This window comes from Ambystoma mexicanum, chromosome 6q (genome assembly GCF_040938575.1).
Source record: "Ambystoma mexicanum isolate Mex_15411 chromosome 6q, UKY_AmexF1_1, whole genome shotgun sequence".
Taxonomy (NCBI): Eukaryota; Metazoa; Chordata; class Amphibia; order Caudata; family Ambystomatidae; genus Ambystoma; species Ambystoma mexicanum.
Window position 1 is genome coordinate 376,395,281 of NC_090937.1, and position 26,142 is coordinate 376,421,422.

Sequence of the window (26,142 nt, forward strand, 5' to 3'; positions counted from 1 at the left end):
CCAGGATTCGAACCTGTATCAGCAGATGCTGTACGGATGTCAAAGCGAGCGCAATAATGCAGCAAAAACCTAGGAGGCAAGGGCATGTGTGATGTCAGTGTCAATGTGTCATGAAAATTGTTGTATTGTATTGTTTATTTATTTATAGAGCGCACCGGGCCGTTAAGCAACTGGGCGCATGCACGTTATTTATTTACAGGTACATAGTTATTATACAGTAATTATGTTAACAGAGGACATGTAGATCATATATTATATTACATTGTAGCATAGTTGTCTGTGAAAGGAAGGAAAAGAAGTTACTGATACAGAGTATTTACATTCAATATACATAGTGTTCAGGTACATACAGGTTGAAGTTAACAGTCATTAGTGTGGAGCCAACGTTTAGCATTGGATTTGAACACGTGAAAGGAAGGGGTAGCTCTGAGTGAGTCTGGGATGGAATTCCAAAGGTGAGCAGCTAGTACAGGGAAGCTAGAACCTCCCGTTCTTTTCAATTTAAAATTGGGGATTTTGATGCTGTTTGCGTGGGCTCTTCTAATAGGCCGTTCAGAGGTATGCTTGGTGAATTTATCGGTGAGGTAGGCAGGTGCCTTGTTATTCATACAGTTATGTGTAATGTTGAGAGTTTTGAACTTTATACGGTCCTTAATGGCAAGCCAGTTGGCGGCTCTTCTCTGGTCTGAGATGTGTTGCCCGTTGGGGATGCCTAAAACTGTTCTGAGGGCATTGTTCTGCAAGGTTTGGAGTTTGTTAATATTGTGATTAGTAGTGCCTAGATACAGTGCATTACAGTAGTCTAGTTTGGAGAGGATGAGGGCTCTCGCTATGGTAGTACAGCTGACTATAGATAGGAAGGGTTTGCAGGCGTGAATGAGTTTGCATGTGTAACTGGTGGCTGATGCAGTGGCATTTACATTTTTATCAAGAGTGAGGGCCGAATCTAAGTAAAATCCTAGAGTTTTGACTTCTATAGCTACCTTGATTTTGATGCCATCGATCGTGATGAAGTTGTAGAGATGGGAGAGTTTGTTAAGTTTGTTCGTGGAGCCGATGATCAGTAACTCGTAGTAGTTATCGTTGTTAAGACATAGGCCATGTGTGGCCATCCACGTTTGGATAATTTGGTAGACTTTATTTATGAGGGTAGTGTCATTGTCATGGTCGCCTTGGATTGGGATAAGCAGAGCAGGCACAAGCATGGGAAGTGCAAGGAGCTCCATAAAATGTACTCTCCCCATACCAACTACTTGCCAGCCGCCTGTCTTCCTCAACTACTAGATGTATACAGAAAGGTCACTCATTCTGCTGAAACTTTTTTTGATTTTGTAGATGAGGGAACTGGCAAAGCAATTCCCTCTTCCTGAAGGTGATTACTCACGCTGTGCAATGTCCACAGTCCAATTGAGAAGGAAGGCAGAGATGCAGTGTTTTGTCAGTCTTCTGTTTGACAAAGAGAGTGCTTATGAGATAGGCAAGCCTTTGGTCAGTGGAGAGTAAGTTCCACCTGACAATCCTAAAAAATATATAGTGAACTCGATGATGTACGGAAAATATAGTTGTTCACTAAATTATCAATGTGTATTCACTTTTGATCCTATGTTGGCAGAAAATTGTGCTGGTTTGAAAGAATCTTTGAAATTGTAAATCTGCTTGCACTGTGGGAGATTAATTTACTACGAGAGGTCTATGATTGAAGCATAACATAGTACACAGATTGAAAACAGATTGAAAACATCTGAATGATGTGATCAACACAGTTTGAGTTTCTTTTTATCTAAGAGCTGTATCTAAGGTGTTCCTGCTACCAGTAAAGATGACTCCAAGGTGCTGCCGCTGTCACAGTTCAAACCCCAACACTAATGATGTTATTTCAGACGAAGCAAACTGACCATAGCTCTTCTCAGCGCGCACACACAAGAGCATTCCACTACCACCCGGACACTGTTCTCTGTCCGCCTTCTGTTGCCATAGCTTCTCTGCCACATTCAATGAATGGTAGTTATATAAAGGGTATGAATGCATGCGTTAAAGGAGGTCCAAGTGAACGTGTTCTAGTGATAAAGCATGGAGAAATCATCATTCCTTCCAGGCTGTACACATTCATTAGCCATCCAGGACATTCCCCAACTGTACCATTAGTAATGACTCAGAGAACAGAGTAAAAAACAGATGATTATTCATTTATGTATCACATTTTCACAGTCATTCTCTCACCGCAGATTTGCATGCCCAGTTTATCAGTACATACAGCATACATTTATATCACCAAATTGCACAGTATGGATAACTAATTTGTGGCATGTCTCTACCTTTGATGACTGATGGATTGTTAATAATAAATATTAATAAATATCTAGCATTGTAAACACCTTTTTATTGTATACTGAATCATATGAAAGGGAAACGGTTGCTGAATGTAGAATTGTGTAGCTCGTTGACTGGAGTAAATCTATTTTTCTAGCGCTTCACAGAGCAATATCCCTGACTAATAACACCCAGCATGGCAATCCTACCTAACAATCTGGGAAGCGAAGAAGGCATTTTTTAAATCTGAATATTCTGTTTTTATATAAATCGATTATGGACACAGTTGATTGATGTGCATTTGAAAGAATCAAGTATGAGTAACATACTGACACACCACCATTGGATGTGATAACAAGGTGAGGCACATGATGTCTAGCAAGTCTAGGGGAGTCACCGCCAAACAGGTACACCATGCATGTGCATGATGAGACATATATGGGAATGGTTCAAATTAAAATCAGAGATGATATAGCTGGCCTCAATACTGCAAATTATGTTCATATAGTGCACATGAACATCTAACGTGTGAACCCAGAGGCATGGGTAATGGAGAATTGTTGCAAAAGTGTGCATCTGTACACTGCGTGAACCAAGGGGTGAGTGGAATTGGGAAATTGGCTCTGGATTGTGTAAATAAGTGTTGTCAAAGTGTTTAGTTGTATAATTTGGAAACTGGTCCTCGTTTGTGTTTTGTACCCACAAAAGCGTGCTCCTGAAGAAGGGGCTTATCACTTTACTTTTGAAATGCATAAAAATGTTGTTTTGGTTTGATATACTCATGTATTAAATTATGTTTTGTATATAAGCAAACTCTTTGGCTGTTACTCGCTGATGGAAGGACCCAGGAAATCTATTTTTCTTTGATCGAAGACACACTTCGAAGGCCTGGCATACAGATAATTGGAAGCAAGACGATGCAGAACTTGCTTAACATGTTGAGGATGTTCCTCAAAGGTGGCAGAAAAATTCAGAATACCATCAAGGTACACCCACATACTCAGTCCAGTGAGGTCTGCGAATATTGCATCCATGAATCACTGGATATTCAACTGGGCCTTATGCAACTCGAAGGTAATAAGCCTATACTCGAAGTATACCTATGATGTCTTCAAGGTTGTTTTTCACTCATCACCCTCTTTGACACGAACAAGGAGGTATGCCCCCTTGTAGGTCCAGCTTGGTGAAGACATGTGCACCCCTTAAGAATTCAAGAATGTCCTGAATGAGGGGCAATAGGTATCGGTCTTTACAGGTAATGTTATTCACGTCACAACAGTCCGCATAAGGCCTTAATGTGCCCTCATTTTCTGGCATGAGAACAACGTATTTTCCTTGCAACAGACCGAGGTGCAGACATTGGAAACGAATATGAGCCTTTGGGTAGCCCAATTAATGAATGGTTTATGGTATGTGAACAAAGGAAGTCCTAACACCAACAGATAAGAGAGAGTCTGCAACACCTCAAAAGCGAGTTGTTCACTGTGTTGGTTAATATGCAGATTGACGGTTATGGAATGATGAGTAACAGGGCCAGATGATATCAGTGGTCTGTTGATTAAGGCCACTGTAGTAGGGATGGTCTTTTGCACCAGAGCTATACCGTGTATCATGGCAAATGCGTGATCAATGTAGTTTTCGGAGGCACCAGAATCTAATAAAGCAAAAGTGGAGATGTGTTGCCGTGTGGTAGGATTGAGGAGACGAATATCCAAAACCAAAAGATTAGTAGCAGGCATTAAGCAGTGAAAAGAATCTGGAAGAACGGGTGAACAAGGTGGGGTTGGTGTCTTCTTCCCCTCAGACAACAAGCCCATTAGTTTTCTGAGGACCTTAGTGGGTGAACTGGACAGGAACCCAGGAAATGCCTGGCAACTCCACAATATAGACATAACCAATTGGCCCTCCTTCATCTCTTTTCTTCTTCATTAAATGGACTACGTATCACCCCCAAATACATAAGTTCTCTGTGTCCTTCTGTTACCTTGACCGCACATGTCTGGGCTGTTCTGGGAGGTGCGATGTTTGGTACAGTCCATCTCTTTTCTCACCTTTGTTCCATCCAACAATGGTTGATCTGGACTACTAAATGGATCAAGGCATTGAGGTCCTGATGTTCTCCATGGTGCACTAGCTCATCCTTTAGCTCATCTCTTAATCCACACCTGAACAGCATCCACTGGATAACTCCAGGCCACTGGGCATCAGTGGCTAATTGGCAAAACTGGCTGATGTATAAGATCAGATCCTGTGATCCCTGTCTTATATCCACCAGTTTGATTTTGATCTTGGGACATCAAATTAGGAGATTAAAAAGCTCCATGAAATGATTTTTTGAATTCCTGCAAATTGTCCAAAATGGGGCTGTTTGTTGTCACATAGGGAGCTACCCACGCCAAGGCATTTCCCACCAGTTTACTTAATATATATCCAATCTTGGCTTTGTCATGGAAAAAAATGGGCCAGACGAAATGGAAACTGGAACTTGAAATGATTTACAAACTCTGTTAATTTCCTTGGATCCCCATCGAATTTCATAGCCGTAGACTGGGCAACGGCGTGTTTGGAGACTGTAGCCGCAACATCGTGTGACAAGGCTGTTCGCAGCATCACATTCTGTTGATTGAGGGCTGTGATTTCCAGACGTAATGCCTGTAGTTCTTCACAAAGTTTTGCCAATGCCTCCATGTCCTGTTTGGACTCCTGGTGCCTTAATCTGTTAAGTGCCTGATCACTGGTTCGAGGCTTAGCAGAGGTCTGGTAACTGTCACATGCTATCCGGTTGATCTTCTTGGGGGCACCAGCTTGGGGGACATCCAGGGTGTCTTTCTGTGGTTAGTGTGGATAGGGGAACCAGCCGCCTTCACTCCCAAGCAGTTTGGGTACTCGAGCAAGCTCAAGGACCAGCTCTCCAACACCACAGGCTTAGCTCTGGGTATTATGTGATGAGGAGGCAGTGGAATCCACTGAACTGGGAGGTAGTTGTTCTGCAGCAGCAATACTCATAGAGAGCCACCCCTAGAGCAATCTAGATGATACAGGGCCAAGGATGGCAGGCAAGGAGAAGAAACAAGAGCAAGAACGAACAAGGAAGGAAGGAAAAGGCTGAGAGAGGCCAGGAACAGGCAAAAGACCCAACAGCAGCCAGGATACGAGAGACAGGAACCAAGGCTACCAGAGCGTTAAGATGCAAGGAACTGAAGTCTTGCTGTCTTTTATAGCTGGACGCAGATAGTCCCGATGTTGGTCGTTGCCCTAGCAACCAAACACTGTTGCGGCCAATCACTGGAGTCTGTGCCACGAGGCAGCACCATTACGCGGGCGCATAACCTTGATCAACCCGGAAGAGCCTGTTGTGAGAATGGTGCCCCCTGCAGCCCACCTGTAAGCCGTGGATGGGTGTGAACCCACCCCCACCATCATTGTAACAGCTGCCAGGAGACTTTGGGCAAGTGGCGGCAGCGAGCGGCTCCCCCGGGATCTGCAGGTAAGTGCCAGCGGAACGTGACACTATGTAAACCCAGGGAAATAATTAATACTTGTACTGTCAGGGATGAATATGTTATACAAAGTATAGATTCTAGGGCAATCTCTTTTAAGTATGCTTCCAGAAAGTTTAATTTACAGTTCCAGCCTTCTATATTGAAACAGCTTATCAGCAAGGTTCACACAAAATACTTTTTCTTGCAATTTGCCATTTCATGAATTTGTGGGATTTTATCTAAATTCTCTGTGATTATTGCAATCACTTCTGATTTGTCTTTCAAAGGCCCAGGACAAGTAGGAACATCATTCAGCTCCTAGCATCACTACCAGATCAATTCTTCTTTTCGGTCTGTCTACCTGTCCCCAAAATCCCTCTGACGTAATCTGGTTCATAATTGGGAAAGTGCTATGCAATCAATCCCATCCAGAAAAGGTCTTCTTAAGGAGATTTTACATCAGCTACTTCCATGTTGAACGTTGATTCACTTTTTTCCCTGTCTGTCAAACAGGCTCTCTTCCTTTTCTGCTTTCCCAAAATGATGTGCCTTTTCCATGTATTTGAATTTAAATACCCAACAAACTACACCAGTGCAGCATCAATTGATGCAGTAATTTTGGATTGGACAGACTCTGTTGCTTGGTCACATGAGGATCCTTCTCTTTGCTTCAATTGGCCCATTGAATTATCTTTATCATAAGGGGATGTGTTAGCTATGAGGAAGCTCTCCCTTCATAAATGGAAATCCAAATTGGACTGATTGTTTCTTTCCCTTATAATTCCTGGTATGAACCTGTGCCAATAATAAGGATTATATAATCAGAGTCACAAGAATATTCTGAATCCAAAGACATCCTTTAGATTTATTTAATGCACACATAGCAGATTTATCAAAATATACAAATTCATTACAAGCACAAGCCTTTTAATATATGTGTGTCTTATTGGTGTAATTCATGTTTTAGCACAGGATCTAAATCTATATTTCATTTCTGAATCAGACCAAGGGGTCTGCAGTTATAATTTAAAATGCATTGACCACTAATACACTTAACATGCATTATTCAGTGCCCATTTTGATTGTAAAGTTCAGCTTTGAGTTGAATTACATGGTGCTAGCATGCTGGTGTCAATAGAACTCTCTATTGTTATCAAAAAGGGCCATTAAAAATTATGCTCAAGACCATATTGCTCTGCCAGGTCGGATGTCAGGGTGTTTTCAAGGCATCTGCTTATTTTAAATTACTTACTAACCATGCCTTTATCAATCTCTGACAAGGGCCGCCTTCCACCTACATAAAAAAATAATTATGCAAATCCCTAGTTTGGAATCCATTGTGATTTTGCTTGTGTTTTACATGAGCGGTAATACAGCATACTATATCTACTGAGTCTTGGCAGTTAGATGGAAGCTTTACCTTCAAGTTTTTTCTGGAGGTAAAACTTCAAAATTACTACTAAACCCGTAGTTCAGCAGTGTGGTAATGTGTCGGTGAAGTGGCAGAAACTGAATTACTGCACTTTATTACCATTTTTAACATAGCACCATACTTGAAATTAGGCCCTTGGTCTTGTTATATTTAATATTAATTACGTGATATTTCAGTCGAAAGCCATTTCATTTTGCATTGTTTAATTAAAAATATTATGTTCAATGAATTAGATGTCCAAAATAGTATAAAACAATGAGGACATTTGGTGCAAAGAAAAATAACCTTAAACTATTATAAATGAGAACTTAACGAAGATGTCTTTGTCAATGACTAAATTGCTCAGGGAGCACAAGAGGAAAGTTAACTTCTTCTCAATATTTTATGAAGAGGAGTGACAATAGTCTATAGAGACATAAAGAAAGTTGATAGCATCGCCTACTGGCAGGAGTAGTGAACTGCAAAAATACAGTTGATGCTTTTCTAACCACAGTCCAGCAATAAAAACATCCCTTTCCTATACCTTCTATGAAGCATAAAAGAACAAAAAACAACTAGGACATTCCAAATGGAAAGTAATCCAACAGGGAAATGCGCCTCAATGCTGGCATTAATGTTTATGTTGGTGTGAAGACAGTCCAGGGTTTGGCTCCTCCATTCCCTAGAATATCACCTCTCCTCAGGCCTGGTATCCATCCTTATCAATGGTTCAGGGCCCACTATCTTCCCCCTGACCACTTATCCTCTGGCTCCCTTGCCTTGCGATAGGTCTCCCTTCCAATGGCTTAATCGGCCTTTATCCAACCTGGCCTCCTTGTGCCTTCCTATCTTTTCTGGCTAGAAGGCTGATCGCCTCCTTCTGGTACTTTTTTTTTTCCTTTTGCTATTTCCACCTCTTCCTACATGGTCCCCACTACTTCCACTGTTTTTACTACCTTATTCCTTGTTTTTGTCAACTCCTCTTCTGTCACAACCACCTCCTCCTCTGTTGTGCCCATCCACTTCTCTGTCACTACCACTTCCGCCTCCATCACAAATACTACCTCCTCTGTTGTTAGCGCATCCTACTTTGTCGCTACCATCTCGTCATGTCTTCTCCCTCTCTTGGCTCCAACACCTCGCTATTGCTCCTCATATCTATATCCCAAAATCTCCAACCACTCGTTATAACCTTGTCCATCAAACCACACTGGCAGAAAGTTGCCTCTGGATTTATACTCGCTTCCCTCTCCCTTCTGGCTGTGACTCTTAGTCTCTGCATATGTTCTGTAATTTGGATAGGAATTTGTTTGGTTTCTCTTTACTAGTACACCGTGGTAAACATTGCTGTTAGACGGACAAACAAAGCTTGTAACTTGGCTGTCCAGCATCTTTAAATGTTCGCTCCACTTATGTTCCCTTCTCGAGAGCAGCCTGTGTGGAGTCTAGACCTCCTGTTCCTCAGGGTGTGGATTAAATGCTGATGAAACACTTGGTATGGTGAAGCCATGTACAAAGGAATATTACAATGACAGGCTGTAATCCTCCCTTTCTCATCTGCAGTGCAGGTGACCCGGAACTGAAGTCAGATCAACCTGAAATACTTAGGGGGAATGGGAGACAATAGTCGAATAACTAGGTCCCTGCTTTTTGTGGGAACACATTTAATGATACTGTAAACTGAAGTTAATATGGACACTCCAACTCTGGTGGATTGCTAAAATCTCCAAACCCTCTGTTTTTTAAAGCATACCTGGTGTGGTACTGCTAGTGGCATGACTTCAGTGGGCCTTTAATATTCCAAGTCACATTGAGTGTCTTGGGAGGTGCCTCCAAACACTTCTCTACCCAGAGTGTAAAAAAATGCAGTTTGTTACATAAAGGAAAAGCAAGGCTGGTAAAACCATGCTGGCAGAAAATCGTGCATTTACAGATATCCTAAGAGGGCCTGGGAAGGACTTGGTTACATAGAAGGAGAGGTCTCTGTGTGCACCTCTTGGTGTAGAATAGGACACTGAACAGGTTTACAGATCAGGAATGTAAAGCATGTGCTGGGAGATTTAGCAAGCAAGTGGGGGAATGTGAAAGTGTATAATAAGGGTGGCCAGCTAGAGAACTGAAAGGGATCCAGATCCTGATAAAGGGCTGCAAATACTAAGACTTTAGTAGCACTGGTGTGAGGGAGCATCTGACCAAGCATAGTTCTACTATTACTGTCTGTTTATGAATATAAGATGGCAGCCATGACCTGGAAGCACTTCTGACTTCATGTATCCAATTCCATTCTTAGAATTGAATAATCCTCCCCAGCTTAATTTAACTATCACTGTTCCAATTTCTCATAGATCTTCCAGGTTTTCCTAGATCTCATGTATGCATTTGAGGTGCCTTTGAATAAACTGTGTGCCTGTAGTGAAATTCTAACATTGAACCCTCAGTGAGAGAATGCAATCAGAAAACTGTGAGCTTGCAACATTGTAGCCATGGAACCCCCTCTTTCACTATGCATCACTTTCAATCTAGGAAGTGGCATTCCTGGTCTTGCTGAATCATTTGTAACAGTTTTAGCATCTTCAATATTAACACTGGATAAGTGACCTAAATCTCATCAACGGGACAGAAGTAAATTTCAGCCCTTAGAATTTGTGTCTGCTTAGAGAGAGCTTAAAACATTCTGAGTTGGGCAGGGCATGCATTCATGGTGATTGTGTCACTTTTCTCTGCCACAAGTAAGGGACTAAGGGCAGGTAGCGAGCGGATCCTCCCCTTGGCTCCTATACACATCATTCTTTGAATTGGGGAGGTACCCATCGAATCACTTTGTTGATGGTCCCTAGACCCATGCAGGGGACATTGTCACATAGGTTCAATTGGTTGGAGTTTAGAGGCAGACGGGCCCCTGCGCTAACTGATAACATTAGTTGGTTGCTGTGGTACGGCCTTTGTCCTGGCACATGGTTTGTCAGGGAACCAAACTCCAATGTTCCCAATGGGTAAGCTATTGGATGATTTGACAAACCTTGTTAGTTATTGGCGCTGGTGGGTGGTTTTTAACCATTTGTTGTACCTGTGAGTTAGTTAGATGTTTGATATTGAAATAATGTAGCGAAACTCCTGACTTCTTGTCAACAGTGAAGTATTTAATGTTGTTACACACATAAACCAAAGGCCTAGCAATTTGCTAGGTACGGGTGAGAGAGAAGCTAACATGCATTTAAAGCCAATCTCAGAGGGGGCGAGTGGTGCTCGTTAGCGGAGCACCACTCGCCTCTTCTGAGATTGGCTAACCAGCCCACCGCCCAGAAGAATTGGGAGGCAACCACCAGGCGTTACTACTCTATACAGGCCTGCCTATCATTGCTGTGCCTTGATAAAGGCGTATGGTCGAAGCGCACGTTGGCTCCTCTCTCACCTGTCCCTAGCAAATTGCTAGGCCTTTGGTTTATGTGTGTAACAACATTAAAAACTTCACTGTTAACAAGTCAGGAATTGTGCTCCATTATTTCAATATCAAAGATCTAATTAACTCATGGCTACAACAAATGATTAAAAACCACCCGCCAGCGCCAATAACTAACACGGTTTGTCAAATCATTTTTTTAGGACAAGGGGGCCCCAGATGAGGCTTCTGGGGCCCACCACCATTTCAACAAATGCCTTTCTACAACTTTCCCTAATGGAGAACTCCCAATTGCGGCAGGAGACGGAGGAGAACCTAAAAGAAATCCCGATCTTCAACCTGTCTGGCGCCCCCCTTACCCAGGCTGAAAACAGCGTCCTAGCCAAAGGACTCTCATTTGTACCTACTAACTGTACAGACTGGTTCAAATTAGATCAAGAACTAGGTAACTTCTACAGGACAATTCGGAGAAAGATCTACTTTCAAAATCTTGACACGCCAACACAGCAAGAGGACTCCGGACTAAGGGTTAAATCAGACTTTAACCCCAGGGATAGCAAAATGCCACCCACAGTACTGGCATTCGAAAAATGCATCAAAGAGGAGATGAAGAAAATGCATCATACTCCCCATCCAAAAGACAAAACCTGTCCCACAATTAACAGAAAGCTCTCAGAAGCCTGGCAAATAACAAATCTATTGTGATCAAGGCAGCCGACAAGGGAGGAGGCATTGCAGTTCAAAACAAAGAACAATATAAAGATATGGTTATGTCCCTGCTAAACGATGCAAAAAACTACAAAAAACTTAAAAAAGACCCCTCTGACGTCATCAAAAGCAAAATTCAGGAAATCACTCAATTTGCAGCAGAGAAAACTGGATCTCTGACAAGGAGTTAGTGTTCCTCAACACCTTGGAAGGCAGGACCCCGGCCTTCTATGCTTTACCAAAACTGCACAAAAATCAGACATTACCCCCAGGAAGACCCATTGTTTCGGGATGCGGGTCCATCCTCGAATCCATTGGCAAATTCATTGACTTCTTCCTGAAACCCCTCAATCAGGAAACCCCTACTTATCTGAGAGATACTATGGCCACCATCCTGAAATTCGAAAACCAACCATTCAATCCTATGGAGGACTTACTGGTTACCATGGACATTACTAGCCTATATACCAGTATACCGCAAGGCCTAGCAGTGGAATGCATTAGAATGCATTTAACACACCACATGAAACAAAAGAGAGTGCCCACCAACTTTATAGTGGAGTTATTGGACCTGGCCCTCACCAACAACTTTTTTGAGTTTGACGGCACATTCTACATGCAGATCTGTGGCACTGCCATGGGGGCTGCGTTTGCACCCAGCATGGCGATCATTTTTATGGCAGAATATGAAAACAACTTTGTCCTGAACACTGCCAACCCCATTCTTGACAGCATTGTTTCTTGGTACAGATATATAGATAACATTATCTTTATCTGTAAAGGACAGAACGAAAACCTGATCGAATTTTACAATTGGATCAACAACTGCACTGAGGAAATCAAATTTACTATGCTCCACAACAACTCTGAAATCAACTTCCTGGATCTTACCATTAGGCATCAGGACAATAAATTGGAATGTACCCTGTTCAGAAAAGAAACTGACCGCAATACCATCTTGCATTACCAAAGCCATCATCCTCACAACCTTCGGAACAACTTACCATATGGACAATTTCTACGCATCCGCAGGAACTGTACCAATATTCAGGAATTTAAGACACATGCCTCACTGCTGAACAGCAAACTAATAGCCAGGGGGTACCCCAAAAAATTGCTGTGCAATACTCAGAAAAGAGCAAGGTATACCCCGAGGGAATCCTTACTGTCCATCAAAGAGAAAGACAACTTGGGAGAAGACAACATTACGTGTGTTACTACATTTGGCCCTAATACAACCCAATTAAAAGGTGCCATAAAGAAATTCTGGCCACTAATCCAATGTAGCCTACCAGGGGAACAACTGCCCAGAATGGCCCTTAAAAGATCGAAGAATCTGAAAGATATACTAACACATGCCAGGATCAGCAAAACGAGCACTAGATCAGCCCTATGGAATCTTAGAGAGATAGTGGGGCACCACCCTTGCGGTAGCTGCACGGCTTGTAAATTTACCCATAAAAACATCCTTTCCCATAGGAAACAAAGACTGGCAGCTACGCCACTTCTCAAATTGTAAATCATCAAATGTGATCTATGTAATTGAAAGTCCATGTGGCCTGAGATATGTGGGCCAAACCTCTAGGCCAGTACACAAAAGGATCAGTGAGCATAGATCCAGAATCCGATGCAAGAATATGTCAGCGCCGTTGGTACCACACTTTGTCGAATTCCAACATGGCCCAGACAATCTGCTCTGGTGGGTTGTTGACAAAGTCCCACAAATAAACAACCCGACCAACTCTCTTAACTACAAAGAAGCCTGGTGGATTTTCAAGCTAAAATCCACTTCATTGGGACTCAATGAGCTAGAACCACCAGGCCAATTTACACGAAATTACACCTAGGTCTCACACAGTATTGTACACAACACTTGTTGCATTCCTGCTTACACAGCCCCTCGGGTTGGTTGCATCAATATTTTTTGTACCTCACTTCCTCAATATAGACAACTAAGCAATGTATTTCCTAGCCTCTCACAGGCCAGATTCACTGATACACTCAATAGTGCCACCCCTATCCATTACAGGTCACGGCCCCTCTTGGCAGTATTGTACTGCACATTACTTTATTTTCTACATGCATTCAGCCTCACCGATCCTTATTTTCAGATGTAAACATTTGACTTTATACTTACATATTACTAGCCATGCTCTGTCCTTCCAGAGCATGCGCACGGCTGTGCATTTTCCACTGCCAGGCGCGCTTTTCTTGTTTGACTTCGGCATTCTGCCGTGCTTCAATTAGACACTGACACAGCTATGCCCCGCTAACCGCGCATGCGCGAGAGAACAGTATGCCCCGCTACTCGCACATGCGCGGGCAAACAGTATCCCTTGCATGACGCATGCGTCAATGCGTATACTTACACAGCTCAGGATACTGTAGCCGCACTCCGACCAGAGCAACGCAGTGCTGCCCACTCGCCCACCCTGCCTCGGAGACCACAGCATCCGTGATATTCTCTATCCAGCACGAATTGAACGGCGTGCCAAACTCCAAATAACGAGGAACCGGAAGCATAGAGCTTTTCTCTCTACTGAAGTAGACAGAGGTACTTTACTATACATCATCCCACTGGGTTCATTTCCAGTCCGCTAACTCACATGATCGACAACCACCTAGATTCATGAGTACACCGATCTGATCACACCCTATCTATTTTTTTGTCTCATGGGTCTTTAGAGAAAATATCCGCATGCTATGGGATGAAGTAACCACAGCAGCTTCTCTAATACGGGCCCCATATTCGTCCACCTCAATTCAACAAGCCAGAACAGTGGCCACATTGGTCACCATTATCGTTAAGGTCAGTACCTGTTTGGAATTGTGCTTTCTAGCAAAATAGTTCTGAACTCATTTTTTAGTCTGTGTATAGATTGCTGTGATACTCATTAGAAGTTAGTAACTCACAATGGTTTTAATTACGAGTTTCTCACAGTTCCCTCTGCTTCTTGCAGGGGTTTTAAGTGCCTTAACTTGGCTTTTTCCACATTATATGCCGAAACGTCCAGGAACCGAAGTGCAACCAAGCCGGTGCCCTCTGGGTCCTCTTCCCCCTTCCCGGGGTCTGATTTAATATCCGGACGTCGACTTTTTAAGGTCACCCTCTAGCCTGGCTGAAAAATTGACTTTTGGTGCCAAAGTAAACCTCGTGAAGGTTATATCACCTAGATGAAATACAGTGAATTTATTTTCATCGATAAAAGACACTAGAACACGTTGGTATTTGGAACTTCCGCATACCAAAGCCACTCAAAGTAATGCACTTGGTGTTATTTAGGAACTTCATAATCACCTGTGAAAATATCAAACACTATTGTGACTGCATTTGACATCTATATGTGTTTCAAGATTATGTGATAAGTTGCAAAGGCATGACGTAATGCCTATGCTGAGTTTTGTTATGAAGATTGCATTAAGTAATGTGCCCGATGTTCTTTAGCCTAACTCGACATATCATTTGTAAAAATATGTATTCATGCACTGCATCCTGTGATTTTCAAGTTGTACGTCTCTCACATATGTTACAAAGAGCATATATTTTAAAACACGTAAAAATGGGTCAGTCATGAACAAATAAACTGAGCACCATTCTCTTGTGGGTTTTTCACTGTATTCTCTGTACACAGCAAGACAGTGTTTGCCAACTAATGATATGCTGGCAAGCAGGTCCATAAGAAATAATAAGTGCATTAGAATAAAAATGCAGAATATTAGAAACCACATAGGCAGGACCACTTTTTCTTGTTCATAGCCTTGATCAGCCCATAGTCCTGTTCCTATTTTTGGGCTTTCCTTCCCGTGCTCCTTTGTCAAATCATTCCACATTGTCACATATCTCCCCTTTCATCCCTTTGTCTCTCTGTAATATCAAGGGGATACCTGCTGTGGCAGTCTACACTGGCCTGAAGATGGGCTTCTAACTAAAAAACATATATAGGTCTGGCAAGTGAGGAATCATCTCATAACTCTCTGATTAGTTACCATGGCTCTGTAAAACTAATTGAGAAGGGCATGGTTGGTGGCCAAGATGAGGGGTCTTCTGGTTACATTACATTTAAGTGGTTCTTTGGCTCACTGGTTACCTAAATGCTCCAACTCAATGGTTGCATAATATTTCTCTCTGCTTTGGGGTTTCCTACTGATGATCAATAGAAGTTCTTCAATCCCATTGCTAGTCTGTTAAAGTGCAGGATTTATTGGTGAGCCATGTATCTGTAGGATAGAATGTTTCATATACTTTGGTATAATCAAGAGACGCAGATCACATATGGAGTGCTGTAACAGATTTAAGCCTTCTGTGTACTTTTGGACTATTGGATCCAATTATATTTTCATCCCTTAAAATGATCAGTTAGCGGGATGACAATGATTGAAAAGTTTGGAATTAACCTCTAATTATAGATGACCAGCCAGAAATGCATTCCTCTTTCCCTTGTGAGCAAGAATGCATTGAATGCTTTTCACCTTAGTTGTTTAAGGTTGATTGGTTCCCTTCAAGAACTGAAAGCTCAGATACGTAACCAAAGATAAAGCAAGATAACATTTAGCGGAATTGCCTGAGAGTCCACCCTTTTGGACACTTAGGGTCTCGAGGCAGAGATGCTAGGTATGGTCTTCCTAGCTGTTCCTGTAGGAACACCTGTCATGAACAAGTAAGTTCATGACAAGACCAGGTGGGGTTGGAGCACTGCATTCATCAATCCCTGGAAGGTATCCATTGCCACATGCAAGCCAAAGGGGAGCATTGTAAAGTGAAATAGAGCCAAAGGTGTGAAAATGTAAGTCTTTTCTTGGTCCTCAGAGACCAAAGGGCTCACAATTCATCAATCCTGGGCATTGCATACACATTGAATTTCACGAAAGGAGGAGGCCCCCGAAAACTGAGCATAGAGAAGGTGCTAAGGAACGATTCCTGGATAGAAATGTCATCAATTGGTCAAAGAAATAATCCAACTGACCAAGAGACTGTTACTTTTGTGAAAGTAAGTCATAAACAATGGTTTGGTAATTCCACAACACCAATGGCAGCTGGGGCATTATCACACCCAGTGTGAGAGATTTTCTATATTTTTGTTTCATCTTCACTTGGTTGTTTTCACACTGTTAGTTATTTCATGTTTTAGTGAATGGCTGTGAACAATCTTTTTTTAATAGAGTCTTGTATGCATCCATTGTTGGCCAGTTGACAGGTAGTTTCAGAAGTGGGATGTGCTGGGACTGTCATGGAAGTCGGACCCATACCTAAATTGAGACTGATTTGCTTGACAGCCATAGCTCAACTATGCACCCTAGTGACTCTGGGCTCTGCAGGATGGGACCTACTTAGTATAGACACAGTGGAGATATTCCCTGGAGGATGCAATAGTCAAAATGGTTGCATTGCCAGAGGGGATGTATGGAATGTATGGAAGTCTGGCCCCAAAGTCTGGATTGGCACTTAGATATGGTATAGCTGGCGAGTCCGAGGTCATTAATTCAGAGTATACAAGGGCTGTCATGGTCATCCTTTATAAACATGTTACTTAAAAGTTCCTCATGAAAGAAGGTGGCTCTGTCACCCAAAAAATCTCTGAATGGTACAACCCTGCTGATGCAGGTGAAACCTATGAGTTAGACAGGATGAAAGGAGTAACCCCTGGTTTGCTTATTTCAAGTATGTAGGTGGGCAGATAGAAACACACAGAGAGGATCAAAGGCCTCAACCCCACTGTACCCAATCCTATGACTTGCAGCAGCAAGATACATGAACATCCAGGTTGCAGTTTGTTACTGTCTGAACGAGCAACACTTCCTGAAAGTCAGCTAATAATAAAGCTGTCACTTGAGAGGAATGTAGAACACTGGGGGGGACCTTACTTGATTGAGAGGAGGGTTTAATTGCATCAGTTCACCAACAATGTAAAGAGGATGGTCAGACCAACTAATAACTGTTAGTTCCTCCCTGTCAATTCTTCAAATGGAATTCGTCTGAAGTACTTTACTTCGACAGAATTCTACCCCAAAAATCTCATCAAATTATATTGGCAGTAAAGGGTTACAACAGGTGAAGAGGGGCCTGGGATAGGGGGATTAGTGTAGGGAAGGAGGAGTTCAGGGGGAAACACCCCAAATTTAAAAAAGTCAGCACTTGTTTTGGCAGGATTCAGGCGAAGTAAAGTACTTCGGCAGAATTCCTGTCGAAAAAATAACATAGAACCATCTTGACCATTTCCCACCACTCAGCAGGACATCTCCCTTCAACCCTTGCTCATAATTAAAACACTGTTCTATCTGATTTTGTCTGGATTTCATGGGTCCACTGATCCCTACAAGGTGGGAAACCATTATATCCTAGTTATTTTAGATTATGCAACTCTGTTCCAAAAAGCCTTCCCCATGAAGAGTATCACTGCACAAAATATAATTAATCACTTAACAGTCTACTTCTACTGATGGCTGCTCCTAAAACGAGATACCTACAGATCAGGGAACCTTTTTCATGTCCTGAGTAATTAACAAGCTAAAGAGACTTTTAAAACTGAGATCATAAGAGCCTCAATTTACCTGCCCCAGACAGGGAGGCTGGTGGAGTACTTTAACACATTGAATAACCTTCTCAGGAAATTGCCAATAGCCGATGCCAAAGAATGGGATGAGCTGCTACTGTAGGTCTTCTTTGCTCCCAAGAAAACACCCCATGCCTACACAGGTTATTCTTCCTTCAAGCAACTCTACAGGTAAGAGCCCCATGATGTTCTAGGCATTCTGATTGAATGATGGGAAGGTTGTGGAGATCGGAACTCAGGAGTTTCTTTCAAGAATCATCAGACACCTTTGGCAACTGCAATTACAAAACAGTCAGGGAAACATTAGAGGTTGTATAACCGAGTGACCCAACTAAAAGCTCATCGTATGATATGATAAGTCATTTATAACAGCCTGTACACTTGTGTTTCTAGGAGCAACAAGACAATGGAGGGTACGGAGGGAGGACAAGACAAACGATTTTACCAGGTCTTGTGTCATTCAGAGTGTGGGGTGTCACAAGCTACTCCTTTTGTTGCCCACATCGGAAAATAAGTTAACTAGCCAGTCGCATGGTTCTCAGATGCTTACTGATCACAACTTCCAGATTCAGAAAGACAACCAACAACCATTAGAGACTAGCCATGGTGTATATCCTGTGTTGAAATGGGGAACTAGGGTAAGCAAATCTCCATTAACAAGAATGACATATCCTACATTTAAAGGACACCAGGGTGGACCAAGCTTGGTATGAGAACTACTTCCAGGTCAAGAGAACTGCAAACAGGACTTAAGGCAAAGAGTACAGGTATTTTCTGTTTGTTGTTTTTACTCCTTCGTTACTTTTTCCTTGCTGCTTTTTTGATTCTTTGGAGGCCATTTCCCATGGCTACCTGATTGCCTGGTTTGGTGTTCTTTCTCCAAATCTACTTTGTGTTAGGTTGTTTGCTCTTTTGATTCCCTTTTTCTTGACTCCTCCACGTTTCCCTTCTTTGCTCCTCTCTATTTTTGTTCCCTTCTTGCCATCCCATGTGTCGCTCTCCCATGTTCTACCTCCTGCCCCTTCTTTGACCTTGCCTCCATTGGGACTCCTTGCCCTCTCCACTAGCATCTGCTCTCCATCATGCTCGACTCTGAGCACCTGCCATGCAGCATTTCCATTAGAAGCCCTCCTCTGATCCTTACTTCTTTAAGGCCTGGTGCCGGGATGGGCACTCTTCCTATTACTTCACCCAACTTCTCCTGACTATTCTAATGCAGCTTTACTTGCTCTACTCCATGTCCAATGTTAAGACGGCCCAGGAAAGTGCCAAGTTACCCAAAAGATCTGGAGTCAGTCCAAGCTAGACTCAATAACGGAAGTAGACAAAGTGCAAGGAAAAACTCCGCTTTATCATCCAAATAAAGCAGGGCCAGCATGCATGCATTACAATCTCAGAGCTCTCATTTGATTTAATACAAAACAATGGATTAAATAATCAAAACTCATCATTGTTGACATTATAACATAATCTCTAAGTAAAAAACTTATGGGGAATGGGGAGTGGTTAAGGGAATTGGCTACATATAGACTTCATAAGTGTAAAACATTTCATTTGGTTATGACAATTTATCACCACCCCTAAACTCATAAAAGGACAAATGCATCATCTCAACGCCAAATTATTGGTTGCCACATAATTTGCTGGGCTGCCTAACACCAGGGACTGTAATTGGTTGCTGTTCTGCTAACCATCCTGGACAATTGATAGGTCATCAAGACATGAGCCAGAAAGAAGTAGGGGAAGACAGGTTCATGGACTGCTTTCCATTCAATTAAAAGAAATACCATCCCTTATTCTTAGGCCATGAGCCAGGGTGATTTATTTGTTCTTGACCTTATGCAATGTCTCGTGTCTGGGTGTATGTGTAGGGAATACAGCAGGTGTCCTATCTGTGTTCGTACCTAATGAATAGACAGTGTTGCCAATTATGGGTCACGTGCGATGGGACTGTGGTTGGAATTATTTTACCCTACATCTATTAGGATTTTAGCTAATATTGATGTGAGTGTTATGGTTTTGTTAACCACCGGGGACACTATTGAGTTATTCTGCGCGAATTCTCTTGACCTATAGTTTGCGTGCATCAGGCTAACAATGGTAGGTTGTGCTCTTCTAAACTTTAAGTGATATACCTCTTGCGTCCTGGGAATTGCTATCTCATGCCCTCTCTGCAACGTTATACCTCCCATGTTTTGCAGTAACCTTGGCTCTGGTTGCCGTCTACTGCCTGAGCTCTGCACAGGTCTGTATTTCTGTGATTTCAGCATCTTGAATTCTTGTGAAAATGAGAATCTTGAGAATCATGAGAAATTGAATGCTATTGATAACTCACTGACATGTGACAAATTCTTTAATAAAGGTATGGACATATTGGAATATATATGTAATAAGTATGCACCCCTGAAACAAAAAAAAAACAAATCTTGGTTTAATCCTGAACTTGCTTTGCTTCGGAAGCAACTGCACAAATCCAATGATAATTTGAAATATAGCAAGAATAATAATGATGCAGGTAGGGTTAAGGCAGTTTTAAAAATATATAAAACTGCACTATTTGTAGCAAAACGGGACTACTTATACAACGAGATCATGCAAGCTGGAAATCAATCTAAGGCCATATTTGATGTGGTCAAAAAATGTAGTAAACCAGCCTGTATGGACTCAACCATAAGAGCATCCCAGGAACAGGCTGATAAATTTGATGCCTTTTTTAAAGAAAAAATAGTCACCATACTAAAAAATATTAAACAGGAAAGGGATCCTAAACCAGAGAGAAAAATGAAGGAAGAAGACGAACACGAGAAGGAAAAACAAAGGGAAACAGTCTTGCAGTTCCAAAAAGTGGAGGATAAGACGATTGTTACCTTGTTAGGACAATTGAAACCTACTAATGACTCTTCTTGTAGAATGCCAGCATATGCTGCCAAACGGTTAGCGAAGGAACTAACACCGTTCATTGAGACTTTTGTGAATAAGTCACTTCAAGACTCGCAGGTACCCGCAGCCTTAAAAAAAGCATTAATTAAACCTTTATTAAAGACGACCACCCTAGATCCAGAAGTAATGAAGAATTATCGAGCAGTGGCTAACTTAATGTGGCCAACAAAAATTCTGGAAAAGTGGTGTGTACTCAGTTCCAGACCTCCGTGGATAAAGAAAACCTATTGGATAATCTACAATCAGGTTTCCGCCCGAAACATGGTACAGAGTCGGCCCTTCTAGCCGTACATGATGATTTAATGGAGGCCGCTGACAGGGGGGGGGATCCACAGTGTTACTAATGTTGGATCTTTCCGCGGCCTTCAAAACTGTAAATCACCAGGTAATGGCAGAACAGATCGAGCAGGTGGGGAAAGCCTCTAAATGAGTTATAAAATGGTTTGAGTCATTTCTTAAAGATAGGACCCAAAGGGTCATACTTGATGGCTTCACCTCACAAATCGAGTAAATCTACAGGGTCCTGATATACCCAGGTAGGTACATGTATTAATATAAAGGAATCATGATACGAGATCCAACTCCAGTTGCGTGGTTGTGAAAATAAAATTTTATTTCAAACCAATTTTTTAATAGATGATTTTTAAATTATTTACACAACTTTCGATAAGGATAAGCACGAAAGTGACAACAGACTGATATGATTATATACAACGGAAATACAGGTGAGTATCAACCTCTGAGATATTGAGGTAACATTTCCACACAAAGGCACAGGCACAAATGACAGTAGGATGTTCCTACGGTTAAACAAGTTGCTACCCGGGACAGTAATTGGTCCATGGCATAATTAACAAACAGTGCACACAACACTTTCTACAAAAACATACGAAGGGGTTTATACAGTTGTGTTAAAGGTGATCGACACTGGAGTGTTTCGGCCATGGAGGGCTGGTTTCAATAATGGCTGAGTGATGCCACAAAGATACATCAAGAGGTGTATCAATATGCAGCTTACCTTCTGCTGGTATTGCAGTGGTGATGCTGTGTATTTACAATCCTTAATCAAATGCTGGACTGTTGGGTGCGCGATGCACTCGGAAGTCGCCGTGGGTTCCTGATTGAGAGACTTGCATCAGGATCCCGAGGGCTGGAGGAGGGCCTAGTAGGTCCTAGTTCTAGAACAGGGAAGACAACAAAGTATTAGTCTATCCGATTGAGTGCTAGTAGCTGCAATGGTAAGTGCTCATGTGGCCTGATGCAAGGCATCGAGTGTGTCTCGGCCAAAGGAGGCAGTGAGTGAGGGTCCACTTTGTTGGGTTATCCGGGCGTGGCTGCAAGTAGCCCCAATGGATAGTGCCTGTGCGGGCTGGAGATAGTTAGCACATGGTTCTAATCCAAGCAACAGGTGGTGGATGAGACCACACTGTGTAGTCTAACCTAGCCTCAGTGCTGTCAGCTGCAATGGATGGTGCTCGTGTGTCTTAGTCCAACCGGGAGGTAGTGGATGACAGGGTCTCTTACGTGACTGGTGGTGGTGTCCAGGACACTGATGCCCATTGGCTGGGCTTACGTGTGTTGGAGCGAGCTCTGGAGATTAGTGAGAAAAGAGTCAGGACCGATGTGTGTCAAGTATGTCTCCCTAGGGAGATAGGTCAAATAAACGGGCCGTGCAGAGTGCTGTGTGTGCCGCATGGAGAACAATAAGGGCATAGTGAACTCCTGCTGGAGTCGCATGGTGAAAGATGTCTCGGCCGGCAACCTGTGTTTCAGGTGAAAAAAACATTGCCAAATGGCTCGGTGTGATGATGTCCCAAGGGGTGAGCGTCCAAGTATTAAAACACAAAATACAGAATGCTGCAAGTTCTAACCATTTACTTGAAGGTCTGGACCTCATCGAAGCTCCCGCAGCATGTAATGGTTGTTGTGGGGTTCGGGATGTGCAGATCATAAGTATACGCCCACGGCAGTGTTGTGAGGTGTGCACGTCGCTGACGTGTTACATCAACAGAGACTAGCACGGTCCAATGGGGAAGAGTGCGACCCATGTGACCAGGTCGTGCATCCAATCCTGGAGAGGCCGTAAAATGAAAGTGAAAGGGGCTGCAGGGAGGCCAAATCAGGAGTTGGAAAAGCAGCAGAGTGTCCTACATGGGACAGTAACTACAGGAGTCCCCGAGCATCATGGGAAATGTAGTGACAGCCATGCATCATGGTTTCAAGTTAGATTATCCACTTGGACACCATGACCGAACTGCAGGTGCTGGTCAGTAATTGAGCCAGAATCACAATTGAGTACGTATGACCCAGATGAATTGGTGCATGGACAGCAAGTTATATTGTGCTCCTTCAGAGAAAGAATGCCTGCGACTTTTAGATGACACTACGTCATACAAGAAACTGAACAGGGACCCCACACAACACCTACAAGAAGAAATCATCAGTCTCACGAGACATGCTGAAGAAGAAGGGTGGATATGCGCAGATGAACGTAGTTTCCTCAAGAAAACTCACCCCAGGACACCTGCATTCTACATTCTGCCTAAAATACATAAAAATGCCACCAAACCACCTGACCCGACCGATTGTCTCTGCCTGCGACTCGCTTCTGGAACCACTTTCACTATACACTGATCACTTCTTGAAACCATTCATCGGAAAAATGAAATCCTGCATAAGGATAGCATGGACACCATAAACATTTTAGAAACTGCTACCCTCACTTCCGACTCCATCCTTGTCACCATGGATGTCGAGGCCCTGTATACATCAATCCCTCAACAAGAAGGACTACAAGCACTAGCCACCTGCCTCAACAAAAGGAACGACACAGCAACTACCCCCACTTATTTCATTCTTGAGTGCATTTGAATAGCCATGGGAGAGAACTTTTTCCTGTTTGGCCAGCAAATCTATCAACAAATAAAAGGCGTGAGCATGGGGGCCACATTTGCACCGGACGTAGCAAATCTTTACATGGCCCAATACAAGGAGGATCATATCTACCACAGAAAAAACCCGTACAGAGACCACATAAAAATGTGGCGTCACTACATCGACGATGTCCTCTTGGTTCAGCAAGGCAGCAAGGATGCACTGCTGGCCTTCCACCACTGGCTGAACCTACGGAACACCCACATCAAATTCACCATTCAATGGGATTTTCAAGCCATCAACTTCCTTGATCTGCACATATACCGTTCCGGTGACCTGCTTAAAACAGAACTCTTCAGGAAACCCACAGACAGAAACAGCCTCCTACATTTCTCCAGATATCACCCCCAAAGGCTCAAATACAATCTTCCCTACCGGCAATTTCTCCGCATACGAAGAAACTGTACGGACAAAGAGAAATTCGAACTACACGCAAAACAGTTACAAACACGTCTAGGAGAAAGAGGCTATCCTAGAAAATCCATCAAAATGGCCAAAAAAAGATCGGCTAACACCGACCGCACAGTCTGCCTTACAACAAAAACCAAAGATCCCATAGACAGGACCGTCTGTGTCACCACTTTCAACCCTGTGAGCAACTTGATCAAGACCACAATCAACAAACACTGCCACCTGATTAAAAACGAGAGCAGCCTAGCAAAAAAAAACATTATTCCCATTAAAAAAAACAGGAACCTCAGAGACACTTTGGTCCACACGTTTCTTGAACTCACCAAGACTCGGACCACCTTGTGGAATCTACCTTCCGTCGTTGGGCACTACAGCTGCGGCCATTGCGTAGCTTGCCGATACACAGAAACCAGCAAAACCTTAACCCACAAGGATTTTACTTGGAACATGGAGAACCACACCAATTGCGAAAGCAAACATGTGATCTACGCTATCAGATGTCCATGCAACCTCATTTACATCGGAAAAACCATCAGGCCCATAAAACAGAGGATTAATTAACACAGATCATGCATTAAGAACCTGGTACAAGATAAACCCCTGGTTGAACACTTCAGCAAGAAAGGCCACACACACAAACAATTCACGTGGACCGTCCTACAACAACTACAGCCACAGAAACGTGGTGGTGATATTAGCCTAGCCCTCATCAAACTCGAACAAAAATGCGTGCACAAACTAGACTCAGTAAAGAATGGTCTCAACATCACAGTGAAGTGGAAGCCCTTCTGGGAGTAATTCTGATTGAGTTGTGTTGCTGCTAAGCACCCTGGGGATAACTCCCCACTGATCTCCTTGACCCTTCTGGTTTAGGGTCTACCAACACTGGTTATGCTACACACAGATTTCCTGTTGGCACCTTGCCATGAGTTTTTGGTTCACCCTGTTCCTTTCTAGACTCAAATTTATAAAAATGCTGAAAGAACACATGTGTCATGCATACAATACTATCTATGTATATAGTGGCAACGGATGTATACAACTACAAATATCTGTGCAAGTCTGTTTAGCCATTTATGTCCTTTCATCGGCTTACCATTTTTATGTTTAAACTTGTCTTAAATATGCCGTTTACAGTGGCAACGTATGTATGCAATTATGAATATCTGCGCAAGTCAGTTTGGCCATTTTTGTCCTTTCATCGGTTTACCATTTTTACAAATGTTTAAACTTTTCTGGAATATGCCATCTTTGATATGCCCTTTCTCTCAAGGAGCACACTATAACTTGCTGTCCATGCACCAATTCATCTGGGTCATATGTACTCAATTGTGATTCTGGCTCAATTACCGACCAGCACCCACAGTTCGGTAATGGTGTCCAAGTGGATATTTTAACTTGAAACCATGATGCATGGCTGTCGCTACATTTCCCATGATGCTCGGGGACTCCTGTAGTTTGTGTCCCATGTAGGACACTATGCCGCTTTTCCAACTCCTGATTTGGCCTCCCTGCAGCCCCTTTCACTTTCATTTTACTTCCTCTCCAGGATTGGATGCACAACCTGGTCACATGGGTCGCACTCTCTTCCCCATTGGACCGTGCTAGTCTCTGTGCATCCCTGTACGTCAGCGACACGCACACCTCCAACCCGATTGGCTCACAACACTGCCGTGGGCGTATACTTATGATCTGCACTTCCCGAACCCCACAGCAACCATTACGTGCTGCTGGCGCTTCGATGAGGTGCAGACCTTCAAGTAAATGGTAAGAACTTGCGGCGTTCTGTATTTTGTGTTTTAATACTTGGACGCTCACCCCTTCGGATACCATCACACTAAGCCCTTTGGCAACGGTTTTTTCACCTGAAACGCAGGTTGCCGGCCGAGACGTCTTTCACCATGCGACTCCAGCAGGAGTTCAGTATGCCCTTATTGTTCTCCATGTGGCACACACAACACTCTGCACGGCCCGGTTTTTTGACCTATCTCCCTA